General features: G+C 39.1%; 1 long non-coding RNA gene across 1 annotated transcript; it reads left to right on the top strand.

Annotated features, from left to right (window-relative positions):
• Positions 1–933: 933 nt before the first annotated feature.
• Positions 934–23,756, top strand: LOC124279735. The gene is made up of 4 exons (XR_006899461.1): positions 934–1,066; positions 17,400–17,407; positions 17,561–17,562; positions 23,747–23,756. It is a non-coding gene; the product is annotated as an uncharacterized LOC124279735 (long non-coding RNA).
• Positions 23,757–25,175: the final 1,419 nt, after the last annotated feature.

Below are 25,175 nucleotides of genomic sequence, written 5' to 3'. Positions count from 1 at the left end.
GTCAATTTTCTGGGCCTACCTGCGCCTCCCTGGTGCTCAATGCCATATCGATTTGCAATATTTTTCAAAACACGATCAACAGTGGATAAAGGGATGCCTGTTCTACTTGAAATGACTTTAGCTGATCTGATGTCCTTGTTATAATACTCTAAAATCAACTTCCTCTTCTCTAAATCATCCATACTGAGGATCACTGAAATTTCGTCTGCTAGCAAGTAAACAAAGGGGGATAACTCTTCACAAACTAATGAAAAGGATTAACGGAGTTGTCTCTCTTGAATGAAACCAAGCACTAGGTAGCTGGTCAAGGTTGTTTATACTAGAAATCCAATCAAACATATTCCTAAAATTCTCAATAATTTCTGGTCATACTTTATCTCAGAACATATGTTATCATATGTTAACTAAAAACTTCAACCAGAATAAAGAAGCCGCCCATCATATGTTAACTAAACAAACAAAGGACAAGTCACTAAAACAATTGGTGACGCTTATTTGAAAAAGCGCGGCGATTCGCAGCGCCGAGGTTTGTACTTGAAATGTGGCTTAAGCGGGCGGACACCGCTGCAGTTACACACTGACACCATATGACTGTCCTGGAGAGCACAGACTCGGTATCTCACTTGTTTGGGAACAGTGAACAACAGAGTGAACATGAACGGTGTGACTTTAATATGTGTTCTATCATAAGTGTTCCACGTAAAGGCTTTTCATTTCGTTTTTAAATAATATTATCTAATAAAAAGAAGTACTATCCTAAACAAAATCGTCCAAAAGTGGCAAAGTAACTACCCAAATTCAAAATCATAACTAAACAATCTATTGAATGAAAACACTTACAAGATTAAAAAACAACTACCATAAATCTAGAAATATTTACAGGACGGTGATTTCCCACTTTTTGGCAGTCTGTTGTGCACTGGACCATGCAGGTGTTGTATCTCAATGCCAAAATAGGGACAACTGGTGTGACCAATTAAGATCAATTAGGTCTCGTCAGTAAGGTGGTAACTAATTTGCTACTGGCACAATTAGGACCAATTAGGCACTGAGGATGTTTGTAAAAGTAAAGAGGTTAGAGTTAGGGAAGTTCATCACACATACTAGAAAAGAAGGATGTTTATTTAGATAACTAATTTCCGGGGTAAATGTAAAGAGGTTAGAGTTAGGGAAGTTCATCTCACATACTAGAAAAGAAGGATGTTTTATTTCGATAGAGTATATATAGATTTGAAACTGAATTCTTTGTTACACCCCCCTTGTTACACCACCATTTTTCTCTCTCTCTTTATAATTTCGGCTTTTACTTTATTTATATTATATTTATAACTGTTTTATTTAAAATTCAGTTAAGTTTAATGCCCTAAAATTTACATTTATTGGGGTATGGTGGTGTATTCTTATTAACACACTATTAATAAATTTATTTCAAACCACACCTACCCCGTCGGCGACATTGGCTATGCTAAAAGCCGACGTTAAACCATTCCTTGTTACACTTATGCTCACTATGGAAGAGAAAGGACAGAGCCAAGACGCTACCCCCAACACCCCATCATCAATGCTTGTGGCAGTGTGCTGGCTGGTGTGATTGAACATTCGAAATACTCTGCAAATGTATTGTGAATGAAATAATCGTCACCAATAACATTCTTTAAATATTCTCTATATCCATGTCTCCATGTAAAGACAGAGAATTCTCAGAATGAATAAACCAACCAACACTTGTCATTTTTAAACTTCTGTAGGCACAGTGGGAAGACACAATAGAACAGGTCAGTTCATTAACCAAGTAACTGGTCAAGTTCATTTTAGCAGTGGTAGAACAGGTCAAATCGGTGTATTCCCACTTCACTTCCTGATCACTGGACCCTATCATGTTGTTTTAACCTGTAGGCAGTATGGGAATACACCCTTCACTCTACATAGGAGCTGATTAAATCCGTTAAGACTCATTAACGAGGTGTCAAAGGGCTAATTATGAGGTGTGAGTCATAAACTGCCAAAACCGGGACAACTGTTCTAGCTCGTTAACCAGGTGTGAAAATTGACTGCCAAAAGTGGGAATAAATCTTACAGGAAAATAGCCACATTACAAACAGGCCATGCAAAATTAAATTCCAAACAGAAAATTCACACACTGCAACGAAACAGAAACGCCCGAGTACGTCCTACATCACTGCAGAAACTACCAACAACAACATAGAATGGTGCTCCAGAGTTCACTGGACACAAACGCACACCTAACACTACAAACACTTCTAACCCCACTAAATAACACCCAAACATTCAAAGCCTTAGGTATAAGTCTTATCAAAAATGGACTTCTACTTCGAATATAACCAGATAGTGCTAACTTTAATAATGCAAAATCAAAACATAAAAATAAACAAAACAAGCATTATCATAAAAAAATAATAAACAACAACAGCATAAAAATAAACACAACAAGTACTACATTAAAAATACAAACACAAAACATAGAAATATGCAAAACAAGTACCAACTAAACCAACCCGTAGTTCATTCCCGACCACTTGTTACAAATTTCCGAATTCAAATTCATACACTTTTAAGTACGCAACCTTAACGCTTTTCGTCAAATTCAAACGGAACTTGGTCCCGTGTTACACGCGTGGTACACGCGTGTGTGTCTCGTTGCACACGCGTGTGACACGGGACTCAAACGCATTGCACACCCGTGTGACATGCGTGTTATACGCGTTCAAGGGGAATGAACTTAAAGGCAGTAGTGTTCGTCTTGACGCTGCGATACGGAACATCGCCATTGAAAGAATCCACGCTGGAGATTAATAATCTTCTTTTGCCAGGCGACTAAATGTTAGTCTGAGCACGATATCACGATTTCCAGCTCCTTACTACCGAAAAGGTATGACAAATGACCGTCCCCTTACAGGCAGACCTAGAGTCACCGCTGCAGCCCAAGATCGGTACATCCCAGGTACATCCCAGTTGTGCCTGGGCTTCGGAAAATATCCGGTCAAAATGTACGGAACAGGTTGAGAAAGATTGGACTAAGAGCCGGGAGCCCCGACTTCCGGGCCGTGCACTTGCTAAGTCGTCACCATCGCGCTCAACGTGTCCGTTAACTAAAATTATCCACTTGATTGTATAGACAATTCCTTCTTCTAAACTGATGTAAAAATTCATGAACTAAGGGACCGTTCATAATTATTTATTTTATTTATTATTTTTTGGTGTGTGTGTGTGTGTGTGTGTGCATAAATTTTAGGGGGACATTCACATTGTACATGCCTTTCCATGAAAATCATCATCACCCCACCCCACCCCCAATCCCCAGCCATAAATTATGAACGGTCCTTAAAGTCAATTTCTGGACGAGTTATTATACATGCTTGAAAATATAACATTTTCGCAACAGATTTCAGGGTTATGCGTTTCTTTTTTCTTTCTTGTTTTTTTTTTTTTTTTTAATAGTATATTTATGTCATGCGAACGAGTTGAATCAAAGTTGCTGTGACTGCAAACTGCTGTCAGTCTTGTTATTTTCAGCCACAATTCCCCTTTTGATGATAAGAGTGGCTCATTATTGGTGTCCTCTGCTTGTAATAGTAGAAGCAGCAAAAACCCTACCCACTCAATTATATCTCAGTGCCTAATCGGATTAACCGGAAGCGGTTGTAAAATTCCAGCCATCATCCTAACGTTTAATTCTAAATCAGAACAGATATGGTAGTGTTCCAAATCAGAAAACAGCACATTGATACTCGTACAATATCATTGTTTCTACTTAATGTATTTGATTTCAATAAAATGTCAAGGATCATTGGCATTTTATGTTGCTTTGGCATTGGACCTACCCTTTGCATGCAGATATCGTTTTTGTTTTGAACATCCTGATGTAAATATTTCCCACAGAGAGGTCTGCGCCAGGGTCTATATCATGTTCTAGCATGACGTTTTAATCACATTGCTTGTGTTTCTACATTTCCATAGAATGCATGACGGATAAAGTTAAATACATTTGTGATAAAAGTGTCACCCAATGCGAGTCCACCGTCTCCATTTCTTGGAAAGATGCGTATCTTAAAGTCCCTAACGACTTCACCACATGTTTATAGCTTCCGTGTAATCCCCATCGCCTCTACGTCTACAACAGCCTCCATCGACGACTTCTTTTTCATCAGGGACAACGTCAACATTGCAATGCAAATTTGGGACTTTTCAACACTTTTGCCAATACAATTACATGTATTTCAGCATTAGCTCCTCCTCGGATTCAAGATATAGTGTATGTGACGTATGTTCATGTATTCATCGTTATACGTTATCCTATGATATTACTTGTATTGACACTTTCAAAAACATTATTTCTACTTCTACTAAAATATATTTCGCTACAATGCATGGTGATAGAAAAATTATCAACTATCTTGCAAGTCTAGTTGTAAAAGCTGCTTATTCTAAACAATCACGTTGCAGTGGAAAAGAATGGATAAAAGATAGGATACATCGTGTTAAATATACCCAACTTATTGATCATTATACTAGAGAAGTGGTATCGCGACATTCATGTTCAACACACCCAATTTATAGATCATGTTACAGATCGACTTACAGATTTCATACAGGGTACTATCTTCTCAGACTGGCATGCACATCAGATGAATTTAAATTACTCCTCAGCCATCATTTTCTCATGACAGTCTAACCACTATAAACCAGATGGAATGGTAAAGCGATCGGTGTTTAATGTAACACCCATCCAACGCCAGGGAACACATTCAAATTAAAACCTCACAATGTGACCAATGGTGCGGCAGACCCTCTGAAACCTTTCTCGTGTCACCATCGACCTTTCTCTTGGCCCGTGTTACATGTTCAATCTAGACCGTACATATCACCGTAAATCAACGTAAACGACCTCTATATGACTACATCAATCTGCTACTTTAGGTGTCCGAGGTGTTGCCTGAAGCTGTACAAACGTCCCCTAGGGCGCGGCACTGAGGAAGAACTCCCAACGGCCCACTCAACCCCAGCAGTGTCCACTTGACGCTCCTCGACGTTCCGTGAAGGAACTCGCCAGCCAGGGAGGTGTTTGTGCTCCCTGTTGGAGTGTGTGTTGGTCGACTGAAACTGAGATGTCGCACGCCGACGCAGCACTTTACTTCATCGGTCGTCATTGACTGGGGAATGTGAAACTAAGCGACTTCCGAGAGCAGCGAGGCGTCGAATTTGTAACACAAATGGCCTCGACTTGGATCAGGATGTGATTCCAACTTTAGGAGCGTGTATTAGTTGTAAATGCTGGTTCGACTTGTCTGCAAAGGTGCTGATATAACTATTTAAACCCTTGAAAACCCTATAAATAAACATTCTTATATCTTATGTAAACGTATGTCATTTTTATAATGAATAGTAGAACTGGAAATGTCAGCATCGAAGATGACTTAATCATCTATATCTGATCATGTATGCCTATTAGATATAATTGATTTCCTCTGAGAGAAATACTGTCTGTGAAAACACATTATGTCTACATCAGATTTCGAACTGCAGCAGTTAAACCAACGCTGCACATACATTGTATTTTCGGTCTTTATGTGGAGTTTAACATTGTGTGAACTGGGAAAGGATGATAAAATAATAATAATAATAATAATAATAATAATGATAATAGGCCATTTATATAGCGCCTTTCCACGTCACAGGGATATGCTCAAAGGGCTTCCTGAGCTCAAGTTTAAACTATATACAGCTGGCAGGTACGGGTGATTGGAAGTCACTTGTAGCGGAGAAATAGATGAGTCTTTAGTCGTTTTTTTAATGTACTTAGGGAAGGAGATGATTTTAACTCGATAGGGAGAGAGTTCCACAGAGAAGCTGCTGCATATGAAAAGGTTCTTGAGCCAAATGATTTTAACCAAATGATGAGCCAAATGATAATAACATTAACAGACTTACATTTATGCTGAAATGGCGGTAATCTAGTTGTTGGAACAATGACCTTTGAATCAGAAAACCTGGGTGCGAACCAGTAAGTTTCATATCTATCTAGGAAGAAAGGGATTAGTGGTCAGAGCGTTGGGTCGGCACACCGATGACCCTGGTTGGATTCCCGCGGTTTGCTGTGAGGAGTTGCATCCCTTGAACAACCTAGAAACATATGACCGTTTGTTCGAATCCCAGTTCGCTTCCATTATAATTCTAGATTTGGCAGAACCATATCCGTGGTGAACATCTAAAACCTGCATCACTCCATCACAGCTGGTATGGGTATGCAGTGAATATTTGTTTGGTTGTTGAAGTTGCACTCATTAATCTTCGAGTGATATGACGGCGGTCTGTAAATACAGTGAAAGACATCATGAGCATTGATGTACGCAACTGGGATTGGATGACTTGTATCAACCAAGTCAAAGAGTGTGACCTCTCGATCCTTCTAGTCGACTCTTACGTTTACCGATGAGACTGCCTCCGTGGTGTAGTGGTTAGAGAGTCTGCCCAGAGAGCGGAAGGTCGCGGGTTCGATCCCCGACCGCGTCATACCAAAAAAAAGTTAAAATATGGTACTTGTTGGTCCCTGCCTGGCGCTCGGCATTAATGGGTACAACAAGGACTGGTCGGCTCGGAGTCAGTATAATGTGTCTGAGTGGGGTATTCATGCTTCAATGCGGCATGGTATCTCAGTGGGCTAGCACTATAAAACCAGCTTCAGTCTGGGCTAGTACAAGCAGCCGCACATACACGTAAACACGCATGCATGTCGTCATATGAGCGAACTATTCTCAAGCACGACGTTAAACCCAATTTCCGCTCACCTCGCTCACCGATGACCAGTTCTAACCCAGATGTTCACGAGTTGCAGTGATATAACTACAATACTCTCTTCACTCACTCACTGGGACATGATAGGGACACGTATCCTTCGACGTCATGGACCGCCGACCACGCTGGGTGAACTTGGCCAGACTTTGCAAGATACTCTCTTAAAACGCCAATGAGTGACTCATACTCAGTATGCCAGGTCGTGTGAATAAATGTATCCCCAACCGAGCCGGTACTACGCTCTACTGATTCAAAAAACGTCAACTTCAATATATCCCTCTTGCCCCTGTCGCGGTAATAACGTCTAGTAGTATACTTCGTAAAAAAAGAAACTTTTAGACATCTATAAGAAATATCTGACAAAAGCAGAATCGATTCTTTAATTCCGACATTATTGTGAGTATTTGTGTGTTTGATTGACGCCATACTCAACTATATTCCACCTGTATGGCGGCGGGCTGTAACTATTGGGCCAATCAATCCAGTGATTGACATCATGAGAAATTCAAATGCAAGTGTTTAATTCGTTTATTATTTTCATACAACTATTTCAATATTCTCTTACGACATAGTTAACTTTCAGTTTTTAAAAGAATAAATACAGCATCACATACATTTTGAACACCAACATATCACATGGCGTTTGGGACCCTCCCTCAACTAGTCAGTCCCATCAATGACATCATCCTTCCTGCGGGATAACCTGCAGGGGGACACCCACGACTAGCGTCATTACACCCAGTTCGCCGTTTCTCCCACATTAATTTGACACATCCCAAAGATCAATGACAGAAACACAGAGGCGTTCAATAATAACGTAATAACCTTTGCAGTCTACCACACAACAGTCAATGATGTTTCTGGAGGAAACGACCTGTGAAATGCTGGACTTCCCCATTGATAATGCCTATGTATACTTTTGATATAACACACTTAAGCAAGGTTAATCGACTGAGACCTAGTCCTTGCTAGTCTGTTTCTTTACAGACAGGAGTCGGAATTTCTGCTAGAATTGGTAAAATCAAATCATTGAAATGTGGCAAAGAGATTTACTTTAGGTTGTTTCAAATAATAACATCGTTCAGTGACCATACCATCAAATGGTCAGTTCCCTGCCGTCTCATTTACACACATGAACTTGAAACATTGGACTGACTGACAGACTGAGTTTGGTTTTACGCCGCTTTTAGCAATATTCCAGCAACATCACGGCGGGGGACACCAGAAATGGGCTTCACACATTGTACCCATGTGGGGATTCGAACCCGGGTCTTCGGCGTGACGAGCCAACGCTTTAACCACTAGGCTACCCCCCACCGCCCTGAAACATTGGAGACCAGTGAGACAACCTAATCTGTTTCCTATTAAGATCTATGGATAAAGATTCAGAGTGACTAAACTCTTCAAAAGACTCAATAACAAGAGGGATTATAAACAACTTTCCTTTTATGTCGAGCAATGTTCAAGCAGTGTTTTCGAGGAAGATTTTAAAGAGCGTCATACCACACTTGCTAAAAACAATTCTGTCAAGGTTACATCATACAAGGTCTCGGTAAAACTTTCATTAAGATTTATGGGAAACATATGGATAATATTTCCAAATTTATCACTTAAAGGACACAAATTATGTACGAAGGAATTCCATGCCATATGTCCCCGTAAGTAAACAAATCACCTGTTTTAGCATGTGTTTGTGACGGGTGTTCATAACTATTTAATAACGATTCATTGGCACATGCTCATGATATAGTCGGAATCGTACCATAACACTTCATTTAGCCGACATTTCGTAGGAGTTTTGGAGGGGGTTTTGTCGCTTCTATTCTAGTGTGGATTGCGCGACTTCAGGGGGAGACTACAGATCTCCACCAGCCTTTTTAGTCTCGGCTATGACTCAGGGTTGTTGGGAGGGACCCTTCTGACCCATCACAACCGCCTCCCCCAACCCCGAATCATTGATCTACACCAGTGTCTGCAACTACGTATCGGGGATGTCCCAAACTCATCTCAGTCACGGCTAGAGTCAACCGTCTTGGTGCGGTGTACTGACAATTTGACAACCGATATATTCTCTGATTGCTTGGGGGATTTATAGTCAGCATATGACTATGTTGTCATCGTCGTGAATAATTTAACAAAGTACTGACTTCCCCATGATCTACGTCTCTTGGGTGACAGCGCCTCGTAATATTGTCAGTTTCGTTTGTCTGTATTTGGGTGTATATGTATATCGCTTTTGGTCATACGACAATCTGGGCCTCTTTATATGAGAAGGGGAATGTGGGTAAGTGAGCTCGACACGCCCATGACCCAGGTTCGAAACTTTCAAAGGCTCTGTGGAAAGCGGCGGTGGGGTAGCCTTGTGGCTAAAGCATTCGCTCGTCACGCCAAAGGCCCGGGTTCGATTCCCACGTGGGTACAATGTGGGAAGCCCATTCATGATATTGCTGGAATATTGCTAAAAGCGGCGTAAAACTAAACTCACTCACTCACTCTGTGGAAAACTTCCTTGCCCGGGGTCAAATGAAATCTCATTCACTACCTACCTAAATGAATTACTCACTCGGGAACATCGTACTCGTATCGATATTTATATTATAAATGATATGGGCTGTTGTATAGCGTATGGTCATGTCGATTGCCGTTATTGCCCCTGTATGTTGACCATCTTGTATCCACATCTGCCTTAGGTGTATGTGAATAGTAGCATGTTATTGCTGAAGAGAGGTGGACAAGTAGCGTTTATGATAGATGGGAATATAGGTGTTTACACAGAAGAATTTTAGGTCAACTGATTTTGCCCTTCGTTCATATTTGGCATGTTACGCAGAATCTACTCTCCTCATATCAAGCCAAAGGTAACATACCTTCTGTAAATGAATGTATATGCTCGACATTTGAACTCACAGAGGGGTATATTAAATCTTTACCTGGTCAGTTTTAGTTGACATACTTCCCGGTATCAAGAGACAAGTAGGTCACATTGTGCCACAGTCATGACGAGATAGCGATGCGTCGAATTTGTCATACAAATGGCCTCGATTTGCGATTCCAACTTTAGGATCGTATATTGCTCTAAATAGTGGTACGAATTCTCTGTAACGATAGCTATATAACTATGTAAACCCTGAAAACCTTACAAACATTCCAATCATATATCTTTTATAATCGTATATCCTTTTTATAATGATTAGTACAACTAGAAATAAACTGGAAATGTCAGCATCATATACTGTTAGATATAAATGATTTCCACTGAGAGAAAAACTGTCTGTGACATCAGATTTCACACTGCAGCAGTTAGACCAATGCCGCACATGCATTGTATGTTTGGAGAATTAAGAAGTCTGACTTCAACCAGTTGAACATCTGTGCATGAACTTATCCCAGTGATCTGTATCTTCAACCTTGCTCCAACGCTGAGTGGTGAGCCCATGGTCTGACTTCAACCAGTTGGGCATCTATCTGTGCATGAACTTGGTCGGCATGTTGGCTTATCCCAGTGATCTGGATCTGCAACTGAAAGTAACTTGGAATCTACTTCCATTCTCCTCAATCCTGATCGATATAGGTATACAACAACAACAATCTATACTACCCATCAAAAGTTTAGACTCACTTAAAGCACACACTATATGTTATGTATGTATGTGTATATATACACACAAAACTAAGACAATGGTCATTGTTACGTTTAATAATTGCCGTGACAAAAAAGGTTTAAGAAAACAAGATGGCGACAGGGGTAAGACGTGAGTGACATAGCTCCCGCGTAGTGTAGCAACTTATCTTATTGCAAGGCTGAAATAGGACGAACTACAGAGAAACTATACAGCAGCAACGTGTTTAAGCACTATACGCACTTTTTGTGGTACATAAATTGAGAGATTATCGCCGTAATGCCGTCCCGTGAGAGAAGAGGAAAGAACGGTTCAAACAGCCATGTACCGACACACAGAAACAGCAGTGAAAAGCGAAAGCCCTCCGGATCGCCACTTGATTTAATGCCACCGAAAACATCGAAGCCCTTAGTACAGTCTACCCTGAATATGAGTTACCCGATGTCTTCACATTCGGATCCTGCAGTACACCAATCTCGTCATCTACACCGGAAAAGACAAATGACAAGATGGCGGCCAGTCAGCCTGACAACAAGACCACCACCCCGGACAAGTCTTTCCCATCAACGCTGTTCGACTTCATCAATGACGCTTCAATGGATCTGATAACAACAAAGTTGAGTGCTGCCCTAATGTTACCAGGTCTACAGAGGAAATTCAGGGAGTCGTTCATAAGGGTTGCCAAGAAAGCGGTGAGCGACGTTATTCAAGAGATTGTGACACCACTGAAAAATGAGATCAGTGAGTTGAAGAATAAGCTGGAGCTCAAGACTGAAGAACTGGAACAGTATAGCCGTCGAAACTCAGTCAGGATCACAGGAATCAAGGAACGGCAGGAAGAAGAGAAAGAGGGTGTTGAAGAAATCGTTCTGAAGGATGTGCACCCGGAAATATCAGCTACAGATATCGATAGGTGTCATCGAGTGGGTTCACCGTCTTCAGGCAAAAACAGGGCGATTATTGTTAAGTTTATCAGTTACTGGGATCGTAACAGGAGAAAGTTACAACACAAGAGGACATCAGTTTTCATTAACGACTGTTCAAAATGGCGAGAGATCTGAGACTTCAAGGACGAATCTACTCGACCTTGACTCGTGATGGACGTGTGTATATGTTACAGTCAATGTCTACAATCAGGCAATGTGTACAATGACTGAAATAACCAGTCAATGTGTACATTGCCTGATTCACTCAGTCACTGTGTACATTGTCTAAAATTTCCAGGCACTGTGTACATTGCCTGATTAATTAACCCAATTATTGTACAGATTGACTGATTGTTGAACAGGGATTATTGAGAAGACAAGAGTAGAATGGGTTTCGTTCGGTTTGAATGAATAATTGGCGAATATCTAACGAATTCATTAATTGAAGCACAAATGACTTTATTTCAAGCAGTATTAAAAAACACATGATGTTCAGAGAGTTAACGGCCTTGCTGTAGGCAAGACGTGTGTGCGGGAGCTCCCGACCGAAAGCTCGAAAATAGGCATTTTCGCCTAATACCTAAAGTCGACAATTACACCAGTCGAACATGTAGGTAGCGAAATCGGAACGCGGACGTTTTGAGCGTTATGGGGGTGTCTGTAGGACAATGGAGGATGAAAATTGGACTTTTTCCTCTACCACGAGGCACAAGGCAAGTCGGCCATGTTGCGTCATATACCCCATTCTCGAAATGGTCTCATAATGTGGATGTAGGCTATCGGCTTATGGCAACATTGTTGGTACTAGGCAGCATATCAGTGCTGACACGTAATATAATGTGCATTAGCTCTCTTATCCTATCCGGAGATATTGAAACCAACCCCGGCCCTCTTTCGAAAAACTGTGACAATGGCGAGCTGGTGAGCCTTAAAGATGACATTCTACGTGAGCTTCGCTCGCTGAAAAGTGACCTGTCCCGCGACATAAGAGGTGTAAAAGCCGATACGAGGAAACTTAACATGACTGTTAAAGAAATACAGGAGAACATTGAGGACATAAAATCGCAGCAAAATATTCTGCGTTTGGATTTGGACACGGTCTCTGAAAGATCGTATAGTGTGGAACGGAGCAGTGACCAGTCAACCATCGATAAACTCGGAGAGGACATGGACGAGATTCAGGATAGCCTGGAAAGAATGGAACAGCTCAACAGGAAAAACAATATTCTCATTCATGGGGTGAGTGAATTGCCAGATGAAGCTAATCTTGACTGTAGAAATATTGTTTGTGATATTCTCACTCGCCATGCCACTAGTGATATGCCGTTTCATATCCATGACATTATCGATGCTCATCGACTAGGTGCTCCATCGAACAGAAATAATCGCACTAGACCTATATTAGCCAAGTTTTCATCTACTCGGTGTAAAGTGCGTGCCTTACAGTGTCATGACAATTTAGTTAAAAGCTAATGGGCATGGAATCTCCAGTGACCTCACAATCAAACAGAGGAAAACGTTAGCTGCCTTGAAACAACAAAATAAATATGGTTTCTTCAAAAATGGTAAATTAGTGGTGATGGACAGGCGACCTGATCGTGACTCTCAACCCCGAGAAACATCTGACTCAGTTATTATAGATGAGACAGATAACAGCATCACAATCAACAGCGGATAAGGGTGTGGCCGACCCCAGACACAACGCCTGGATCCTAGGAGCCTCGGTTTACTCAACTGTCTATTCTGGAATATTGCAGGGTTCTGTAATAAAGCTGATGATGTGAACTTCATAACATTTCTCAAGTCTTATGATATCATGGGACTTACAGAAACATGGACATCCGGTTATGATTTTTCGGCGTTATTCACTGACTATAAGTGTTATTGTGTTGATGCAGTTAAAACATCATGTACAGGACGACTCTCTGGTGGTAAAGTGCTTCTTGTTAGGAAATGTTTTTCTGATCGTTATGTGAATTCTGTGAAAATAATTGATAATGCTATTTTTGTTGTGTTTGACAAGACTGTGTTTAATCTTGACCGGGATGTTACTCGCTGTTGCTTACATCAATCCTGCTGGTTCTCCGTGGTATAAGACCAAACAGTTTGCATGTGGTTTATCATTTTTCTTTGAATCGCTGTTAAATGTTATATGTGACCTGTGTGATCCCATTGTCATTATCGGTGGGGACTTTAACGCTAGAACCGGTGAGGAAGCAGAAAACATTGACAACTCCATTGCAGATATCTTGGGAGATGACGACATTAACACTTTCTTTCATACAAAAAAATACAAAAAGACACTCATGCGACAAAATGATTAACCATGCTGGGAGAAAGCTACTTAATTGGTGTACTTCTCTAAATGTTTCTATACTAAATGGCCGCTGTGGCCTTCAGAAGTCTTTACTGTACTAGATGCGTTCTCAATAGCCGAATGTGATCAAACATTCTCAGGCGTTCACTGTGCTTTAGAGTTTACTTTGTGTCTTAAAAATAATGTGAACGATGTACAGAAAACGGAGGATGATAGTGACATGAATTATGTACATTTTCATACTAGTATTAATAGATGGAACAATGACAAAGGCACTGAATTTTCCAATCATATTGATTCCAAATGTATCGAATTATTATGCTTTGAAATTGACAATGTAAAAGCTGACAACGTGCAAGAATGTATTACTGATGTCACCAACTCACTATCTGAAAAATTAACCTCTGCGGCAAAAGCAACGTTTGGGTGTAAAAATATTCCCCAAAATAGAAAACAATCGAAACCGTGGTTTGATCAAAACTGTAAAGCGGCAAGAAAGCAGTATCATAAAACTAAGCGTATTTTTGGCAAAAACAAGTCTGACTCAAACCACAATATTTATTACGGCCTGTAAAAACTATAACAGAACTCTGAAACAGTCAAATCAAGCCTACAAAAGGCAATGTGCAGGAAAAATACGCTTGGCACAAAAATCTAAACCTAAAATATTTTTGAACATTTTAAAATCTTTCTCAAAAAAGCGTAATAATAATGTCAATATTGAGTTGGTGAAGCTTTTTAACCATTTTAAAGGTATGAATGAGACTGATGAAAGCGATGATGTAAACATCGACATGCGTGAATTGAGTAAATGTGACATATTAGATAATCCAATTACAGAAAGCGAAATAGCTCGTGCAGTGAAAGCGCTCAACAACAACAAGGCTTGTGGTATTGACGGTGTACACACTGAATAGATCAAAGCAACGCTATATACTCTCATGCCTGTATATGTTAGATTGTTAAATTGTGTGTTTGATTATGGAGTTTTACCTGAATCCTGGCTACTCGGTTACATTAGGCCAGTCTATAAGAATAAAGGGTGTCCATCAAACCCTAATAGTTACAGAGGTATAACAATTGTAAGCTGCTTGGGCAAAGTTTTCACTTCCATACTATCGGAGAGATTACAAAACTTTTCAGATTCCATTGAACTTATAAGTAAAGCACAAGCCGGCTTCCGTAAAACTTTTTCTACAACAGATCATGTTTATTTACTGAAATCCCCTTATCGATATATATAAAGGTCTTAATAAAAAGTTATATTGTGCTTTCATAGATTTTAGTCAGGCCTTTGACACGGTTTGGAGAAATGGTTTATGGATTAAAATGATTATAAGTAATATAAGCAGCAAATGTTTTAAGATAATTTACAATATGTATCAACAAATTAAATCCTGTGTAAAACATACTTCACCATTCTTCTACTGTAATATTGGCGTTAGACAGGGTGAAAATTTATCTCCATTTTTTATTTGCTCTCTACCTTAATGACCTTGAAACCTTTTTATGTGAACACAATGTAAATGGACTTGGTACTGTAAATTGTTTTATTGAGGAACAGCTTGGCATGTATATAACATTATTAGCACTATTGTATGCAGATGATACTGTTTTGTTATCGGAAAGTGCTGAACAATTACAATTAAGCTTAGATAATTTCTCAACATATTGTACATTGTGGAAACTTAAAGTTAACTTAGATAAAACCAAAATTGTAATCTTTTCAAAAGGCTATGTAAAGAACAAATATAGGTTTAAACTTTTTGATGAGGAAATTGAAGTTGTCCGAGAATATCTATACTTGGGAATTCTATTTAACGGCAATGGTAAGTTTGCTAAAGCAATTAAGAGACTTGCAGAACAAGCAACACGGCGATGTTTTCTGTTTTTAAAACTATTAGGGACCTTGAAATCCCAATTGACTGTCAGTTGAAACTTTTTGATCAATGCATTTTACCAATTTTATTATATGGGTCAGAAGTTTGGGGGTATGAAAATGCAGCTATTTTAGAAAGAACGCATCTGAAATTTTGTAAGCATATACTTAAGGTAAGACAATCTACTCCAAATTTTATGGTTTATGGGGAACTCGGTAGATATCCTATTGAAGTAATGATTAAAACAAGAATAATAAGTTACTGGTGTAAAGTCATTACATCAATACATAAGTTTCCTCATATAGTGTATAATGTAATGGCTAATGTGTCAACTTGTTTGGGTATTCAATTTGATCTTTTAAATGTAGTGAAAAGTATACTTCAAAAAGTTGGGTTATCTTATATATGGCAGTCCCAAAGGTTTCCTTCCGCATCCTGGCTGAAAAACTATGTTAAATACACACTTATAGATCAGTTTAAGCAATCATGGAATGCTGACCTTCAAAACTCATCAAAAGGTAAATACTACTCCTTATATAAGCATACTCCCAACTTAGAACCTTATTTAATCAGTCTCCCAATGAAACAACGTATCTGGTTAACAAAACTGCGAACATGCAATCACAGATTACCGATTGAAACCGGCAGATGGTATAATATAGACACAGAAAATAGAATATGTACAATTTGTAACCAGCCTGTTATGTGTGACGAGTTTCATATTATATTATCATGCAGAGCTCTAGATGATGTAAGAGAAAGTATACTCCGTAGCTATTTTTTTTAATAACCCCCATATTGATAAATTTGTTTCCCTTATGAAATCTGACTATCATCCTTTGGTACAGAAACTGTCACGTTTAACGAAAATTGTATTATCCCTGTTTTAGTTATACATTTATATTATATTCATATGCATATAAGCCAAAATGGCACTTTGTATTTATCAAAATATATGTATGTTCTCGATATCATTTTGTATGATTTATGAGAACAAAATCCTGAGAGTCTGAATCTGAGTCTGAGTCTGAGCCAGGACGCTGGCATTGGAGACTTTACCTTTTTATAAGCCACTCGGGTAAAAGTGTGATTGATTATGTCATTGGATCACCTGCTGTCATTTCAATTTGTAAACAATTCGACATTGTATCTAGGTCAGACTGCGACCATCTACCGTTATCGTGTCAGTTTCAGCTACGTGACTACCACGTTAAGCCCGTGCAGTATCTATTACTCGTATCCCGATGCTCATCTGCGGGCCGAGTACCGGTTTGTTTGGGATGAAACCAAAGCTGAAATATTTAGAGAAAGGTTATTGTCCAAGGATAGTATAAACATGTTTGATCATTTTCTTGATGCTGTGTCTGAAAACATTAATGAAGCTGTTGATTTATTGGTAAACGTAATATGTACAGCTGCTAATTGTATGAAACGAAGTAATTCTGTAGTCAATACGACAGGGAATGTAGTTATTATCGAGCTGAGAGGGAGAGGTTATTAAAAGTATTTAGAAAGAGTAGACTTGATGAAGATTTAAAGAGATTTGGGGCGGCTAGAAACAAATTTTCTTCTGTCGTGAGAGAAAAAAAATGTTTGTATCAGAACAATATAGTGAGATTGTTAACAGACAACTTGTTTAATAGTAAAGCGTTTTGGAACATATTCAAAAGGTTTTCGGGGACATCCGTAGTTCATCCCAATATATCTTTACAAGAGTGGTTTGATTATTTCTGTAATATGTACATGGACGCTGCTGGGTCGTTAGATGGTAATGCAACTTACAATAGCGAATATCAGCCTACGGATATTAATGTTACAACAATTCTGGACTCGTCTGTTACAGTAGAGGAGGTTACCAAAGCAATAAATACCCTCAAGTGCTCTAAATCTGCGGGTGATGATGAGTTAATTGCTGAATGTTTCAAGTTTTCTTCTGATATTCTAGTTCCGTATTTAACAGTTTTATTCAACATGATCTTTGATAATGGTGTGTTTCCTGCTCAGTGGTCGGTTGGTCTTATTGTTCCTATTCATAAAAAGGGAGATCAAGATTCAGTTTCAAATTATAGAGGAATTACTATTCTCAGTGTATTTAGCAAACTTTATATTGCAGTGATTAACGACAGACTTAAATTTTGGAGTGAAGCTTATGCTAAAATATCCGAGGCACAGGCAGGGTGTAGAACAGGATACTCAACCGTCGACAACATCTTTATTCTTCATTCTATTACACAGAGAATTCTATCGAAAAGGGGTAAGTTGTATGCTTTCTTCATCGACTTTTCGAAAGCATTTGATTTGGTAAATAGATCGATATTATGGTTAGTTTTGCCACAGAAAAGGATTAACACCCAAGATGTTAGGTTGCATCAAATCCATCTATAGTTGTGTTAAATCTTGCGTTAAAGGCAATAATTCTTTTTCACAGTTGTTCGACTGTAATATTGGAGTTCGTCAAAGATGTGTCTTAAGTCCATTCTTGTTCTCCATTTTTATAAACGATTTAGCTGATAAAATTGAATCGTTGTGTTATCCGGGCATACAGTTACATCTAGAATTAACTCAGTTGTTTCTCCTTCTATTTGCTGATGATGTCCCTCTATTCTCTGACACCATCTATGGGCTACAAAAACGTATTAATGTCCTGGAACAGCATTGCAAGGAATACAAGCTATGTCAACTTAGATAAATCTAAAATTGTTGTGTTTAGAAATGGTAGCATCCTTACTTAGCACGAAAAATGGTATCTAGGAGGTAAATTAATTGAGTGCGTTTCTTCATATAGATATTTGGGAATAGTATTTTCACAAACATTGTCATGGCATAAACATTTTGAGAGCTCTATTTTACAATCCAAAAAGGCTTTGTTCGGTATTTTGAAAAGTTTATCAAAATTCGAGCACATGAAATGTGATGTCTTCTTCAGAATTTTTGACACTAAAGTAATGCCTATTTTGCTTTATGGTGCCGAAGTATGGGGTCTAGACTGTGGTTGTAATTCATCCATTGAAACAGTGCATACCCTAGCTTGTAAATACTTACTCTGTGTTAAACTATGTACCCCTAACCACGTTGTACGTGGCGAATTCGGGAGATACCCTATGTATATTTTTGCGTACAAACGCTGTATTATGTATTGGTACAAACTGTTAAATATGCCTTCTATACGTTTCCCTAAGAAATGTTACAATTTATTACTGTTAGATGCTTCAAATGGTAAAATTAACTGGACATCAACATTAAAAAAAACCTATTGTATACAATGGGTGTTGGATACGTATGGGAAAATCAATATATTCCTAATATAAACCTTTTAATTGCTCAAAATCTCACCTATATTCTCAATTTAAATTAATTTTTGGTGTTGAGCCATATCTCCATTGCATAACTATCAAGAAATTTCGTATTGCCTTAGCGAGGTTCAGGTGTAGTTCACACCAACTGAATATAGAAACTGGTAGTTATAGACAGAAACCAAAAAACTCAAGATTGTGTGAAATGTGTTCCTGTAACTATGTAAAAATTGAGTATCACTTTTTACTGATTTGTACTTCCTATGATGATGTACGTAAACGTTTTATTCCTTTTGATGTTGTCACCCATCCAACCTTGTGTAAATTTAATCGACTGATGAGTAATGCTACTCCTCTTGTGTTAAGAAATCTTGCCATGTTTATCTTCTATGCTAACAATCGTCGTCGCTACAGCTTGAAGGCTGCCAATGTACTGAGTCAAAAAAGAAACTTCACATTCTTTCTTCAGGGCACTATAAAAGAACAAGAGATGGAAAGATGGTTAAATTGTTATTATTTCATTGCTGAGATCTGTGTGATGTACTCGATACACTGACAGTGCCATAATCAGTTCCATTAGGCTACACCGCCGTTCCAAAACATGGGTATGTAGAATGTCAAGTCACAAGAATAAACATGCAAAATTACTCAGTTCAATATCTTGTATGGCCGCCCCGCGCATTCACCATTGCCAAACACCGTCTCCTCATCGACTGCCTGATGCTTGTGAACACGTGGTTGGGGATTCTGCGCCATTGCTCTTGCAAGGCAGCGCCAAGTTCCTGCAAATTCTGAGGTTGGTTCCTAAGACCACGAAGCCTTCTCCCAAGTGCATCCCAAACTCGCTCTATTGGATTAAGGTCAGGGGACCTCGATGGCCAGTCCATGACGTTGATTCCAGCGTTTTGAAGGAGATTTCGTGTCAACATCGCGGTATGCGGCCGAGCATTATCATGCTGGAACTGTAGACCTGGGCCATGAGCCGCCATGAAAGGAACGAGTTCAGGGGGTGGGCACCTGGTCGCGGTAAGCAGCAGCTGTGAGGTTTCCACGGATGACCAGAAGTCGGGAACGGTTGTTCCCACAGAAAGCACCCCACACCATGCAATCCGAATCTGTCGACTTCCTGTACACAACATTGGGCATACCGCCCCCGAATCTGTCGACTTCCTGTACACAACATTGGGCATACCGTTCACGACGTCGTCTCCAGACTCTATGCCTGCCGTCCGCGAATCTGAGGGTAAACCTGGATTCATCGCTAAAGACGACTCGATTCCAGTCTCTCTCTGGGTCCATTCGAGGTGACGTTGGGCCCACAGCAGACGTTGACGTTGATGAAACGGCGTCAATATTGGCCCACGATATGGACGTCGAGAATGGAGATTGGCAGCCCGCAACCGATTTCGAATGGTCTGTGAGGACAGTCGACCTCTAAACATCTCAGCCCTGGTTCGTTTAGCCGGCAGAAATCTGTCACGTAGGTGACGTAGGACGATTTGACGGTCTTCTGCTCGTGACGTCACACGTGGACGACCCGACCTTGGGCGATCAGAAGTGGTGCCAGTTTGTTGTAGACGACCTCGCAAGTCATACACAGTACGACGGCTGCATCCCATTGCTCTTGCGACGTCAATAACTGATCTTCCCGCTTGCAACATGCCAACGGCACGTTCACGTTGCACATTTGACAATCGTGGCATTTCAAGTACCGTTAGAACTGTGGTTTAAAAGTGTTTTTTTCAATTCTTGAGGCCAATGCAAACACGTGCATATGAAGAAAACTTCGATGCAAAGATCACGTGATCGACTGCACGTGCAAAACCTGATTTGGCACTAACGTCATTTGCACGACGAATGGATGGGTTTGAGTGGGTTTTGCTAACGTTTTCTAGAGTCGAAAGATAGGGATCCCATTTCGGATACATAGATGTATCATCAGAGAAAAAATATTCATTATTTTTTAAATTACATTTTGTGAAGTTTCTTTTTTTGACTCAGTATATAACGTTGTACCATGGGCCGATGGCCTACATCCACATGAATAAAGACTAAAGATGTAAAAGAAATAGTGTCAGCTACGTAACACAAAAATACAAATCAATATTGAATTAAATTACAGACATGAAATAGTAGCATCTGCTGTTACAAAATAATCCTAGCTTGTAACACACGTGTGGCACACTGCTTCCCACTTTTAGAACAGTAACAGACATTGCTAATCTTGTTTTAGCAATTCAGTGGACGATTCAGTGAGTATATATGCCTTATATTGTTATAAGTATCTTATTATATACACTACGCTTTTATAGCATACAAGATACCTGCTAATTCATGTTTTTGGTTGTCTCTAATCACTGCAAATACACTCACCATTCTCCAAACAATGTACATAAATGTTCTATCAAACTGTTGTACTGTAAACTTGTCCATGTTCAAAAGTATACCAAAGCACAAGTTTAGAACACATATGGTATCCAAATTGTTCGATAAACGAAATTATGAAACTATTCGGAGTAATATCAGCCAAATCAGATCACGTATCCGCATTGTCTTTCTTTTTCCTATGTAAACTCAATCAGCCATATGGGTAATGACAAAACGCAGTATCGTGCGGCCATCGGGGTTTATCAAGGTGTGCGTTGTTACTACAAACAGAAACACTTTCAAATCAGACCTGACCTAGTTTTTACGATTTGTCACAATTTGAGATATATATTTTCACAAGAAATTCACCTAGCTTTCGAATTGTTACTTATTGAATGGAAAACATGTAATGTCATTTTTGTTCTGTGCTTACTTCAATCAAGTTTCAACAATGTAAACGCTGCGTTGATTAGGTCGCGTACCGATCTGTCGAATTTCTGATTTCAGAGTAGTAAAAGCATTCGACGGATCGGCACTGTGATCTTAGCTATGAATTAGTTGTCAAAACATTGGATCATACCCAAAAAAGACGCAAGGGGTGATGGATGGTTTGACTCTCTATATTTTTGTACTTTTGTACAGTATATATCTTTGCCTACTCATATGATACAATGAGAAATTGATGCATTAAATATATGTTTGGACTCTCTATATTGTACAAAATTGAAATTGATGCATTAAATAAAATGCATTCATAAGGAGAAATATATAGTGTTTGTGATGTTCAAACTTCTCGAGTAGTAATTTAGACTTGGTGCATAAACCTGGGAGTATAATAATGTAAGGTATACATAGTCGCACGGTAGGGATTAAACTTAGGGGTCTCTCTAATCTCAAATATCTTTGTTATAAAAATTGCTGAACACAAGGTAAGTTTTTCATTTTGGCAGGCTAGTGGTCCTACAAACTTAACCCAAAAAAAGGGTGCTTTGTATAATATTCTGGTATATACTGTTGTCTGCGCTCCACATACCTAGGACATACAAGGAGGACATGGAACTCGTCTTAATCTGTGTTTCTACAGAACGGGCAGAGAGATGCATCAGGGTCAGGGTTTTTAGCCCGCCGTAAATTTTGTATACAGAAATTATGAGCACTACATCTGAACTCTGAAAGAGCTCTGCGGAGCTTCCTATATCCTGTACAAGCCACGTCCATCCAAAGCCATAACTAAATAGTAACTGCCTATTATGTTACCCAGTTTGATGTCAGCAATCAGAAAGTCTTCACCGGAATCTGTTCTAGTTCATTAAAAAAAACATGCATAGTCTAATCCAATACAAGCCGACCCCTTAATTATGAACTTAGACTCTCCCAGTTTGTTAACACAGTTTGAAATTCGACCGACTAGCACAGAACCACTCAAGCATGATTCGACGGATCGGCACGGTTGGCTGTTCAAAATTCGACGGATTAGGCCGTAACCGTTGATTATCCTATTGTTACGCCAGCTTGCCGGGGATATCGACTCGAATCCCGGACCACACAATGTAAGCCCAGATCAATCACAGCTGATGCAATGACAAGGCATCTGACAAGGCATCATGTGCAACATAGTCACTCCCCACAATATTTTTAAACAACTCAACCTGAGCGTATGAATTAAGTCAAGGATTTGTCAATTTGAATAGCTGAAGTGTATCTAGAAAACCATGTGTATGATTTGAAAGTATGTTGTCTGCCAGGACTTATGCTGTCCATAACATTCTGGATAGAAAAAATATGCGAAACATTATTAGTGAACTGACTAGAGTTACAGAGCATGTCACTACTTTATTAGATCCAGTTATTGTCAGCGATGATGTTGAAACCATAGACTGTGGAGTGATAGATTACGGTAGAAACATTAGTCTGACTGACTGAGTTTGTTTTTACGCCGCTTTTAGCAATATTCCAGCAACATCACGGCGGGGGACAACAGAAATAGGCTTCACACATTGTGCCCATGTGGGGATTCGAACCCGGATCTTCAGCGTGACGAGCCAACGCTTTAACCATTAGGCTACCCCACCGCCCCAGAAACATTAGTGATCATACAGGTACCTACGTTAATATCAATACTCATATATCTACACAAGTGGCTTATACTTGAGACGTATGGTGTTATAAGAAAGGAAAGGAAAAATTACATCAACTGATCGATTCACAAGACTGGTTTTCCATGTTTAATAATTGCAATGATATCAATGAAACTTGTCAGTTATTTTATGAACATTTTAGTTTTATCACAAAGCAGTGCATCCCAACAAAGGTTGTCACCATCAGACCCAATTATAAAATCTGGTATGATTCAAGACTAAGAAGAGAGAGCAGGAAAAGAGATAGATTCAGAAAAAAAGCTTTAAGAACACGGAAGAATGTTGACTCTCAAAATATAGAAAGCAATGTAACAAAGTAAATAACATGAAAGCTTATGCCAAAGAAATTTTTTACTCAAACTTGGATGAACTATTATTTGAAATCTATGCAGAAAGCAATATTCTTATTGGAAAGCTTTACGTTACATTGTAAAATTTTCCGGCTCCAGGTCAACTATTCCAGGTTTAAAAGAGAACAGTAACGATGAGCGCCCATCTATTTTCTCTGATTTGGGTAAAGCTGACAAGCTCAATGAATAGTTTCAATCAATTTCAAACCTTAATGATGAATACATAGAACTTCCTAAGTTTTGTCAAAAAACTGATGCGTCAATTGATATGACAACTATAACAGTGAGAGAAATGTCTTGATATCATTAATTCAATTCCTTCCAAGAAAGCAACCGGACCAGATACAATTACTCATCAATTGTTGAAGAAAACTGTTAACTCTATAAGCAGTGTTCTTGGTCTATTACTTAATCTTACTCTTAGATCGAGTACTTTCCCAAATATTTGGAAAAAGGCCCATGTTATGCCGCTATTTAAGAAAGGTGACAATTCAATTGTATCTAATTATAGGCCGATATCACTAATCAGTTGTGTCGGTAAAATATTTGAAATGGTTGTTTTTAATCATCTTAATAACTACTTTCTTGATAACAAATTGTTGTACAAATATCAGGCTGGTTTTCAGCGAAGCCACTCTACTGTACACCAACTTATAGAAATTTACCACAATGTATGGACATCGCTTGATAACAAAGAAAACTATTGTATGGTATTTTGTGATCTTTCTAAAGCTTTTGAACGTGTATGGCATAGAGGGCTTTTATTGAAATTGGATATGTATGGTGTTAAAAGTAACTTACTAACTTGGCTTGCTAGTTACATAAGCAAACGTACTCAATCAGTTTTTGTGAATGGCACATTATCTCATTCGAAAACACTACAAGCAGGAGGGTTCAGTTTTGGGTCCCTTTTTCCCCTTCTTTTGTGTATGTGAACGAAATAGCTGATGTATTAAATTGCTGAACCTGATTGTTTGCCGATGACTCATCACTCGGTGCACCATGCAATAACATGCAATCATTACAAGTAACTATGAATGAAAATTTAAGCTCGTTAAGTGATTGGGCTAGGAACTAGTTACTCAAATACAACCCAGATAAGATAGAGGCTGTATTGTTCTCGACCAGAGATACTGGCAAGCTAGACAATTTAAATCTTGACGGCTGTATCATTAAAGCTGTACCTTTTCATAAACATCTTGGTGTAACATTATCTTCAAATGGAGGCTGGTCCCATCACATAAATTATATTTTAAAGAAAACCCCCAAAATGATAAATTCCATGAAAAAGGTTAAAGTTTTTGTTAAAAAGAACAACGCTAAATAAGATCTACACTGTTTTCATTCGTCCTCATTTTGAATATGCGTGTGAATTATGGGATGGATGTACAGCTGATCAAACTAACTCCTTAGAACAGTTACAGTTAGAAGCAGCTCGTATAGTGACAGGACTTCCAAAATATACTTCTCG

This window comes from Haliotis rubra, unplaced genomic scaffold (assembly GCF_003918875.1).
Source record: "Haliotis rubra isolate DU_JTF1 unplaced genomic scaffold, ASM391887v1 Scf256, whole genome shotgun sequence".
Taxonomy (NCBI): domain Eukaryota; kingdom Metazoa; phylum Mollusca; class Gastropoda; order Lepetellida; family Haliotidae; genus Haliotis; species Haliotis rubra.
This window is presented reverse-complemented; position numbering and strand designations above follow the sequence as displayed.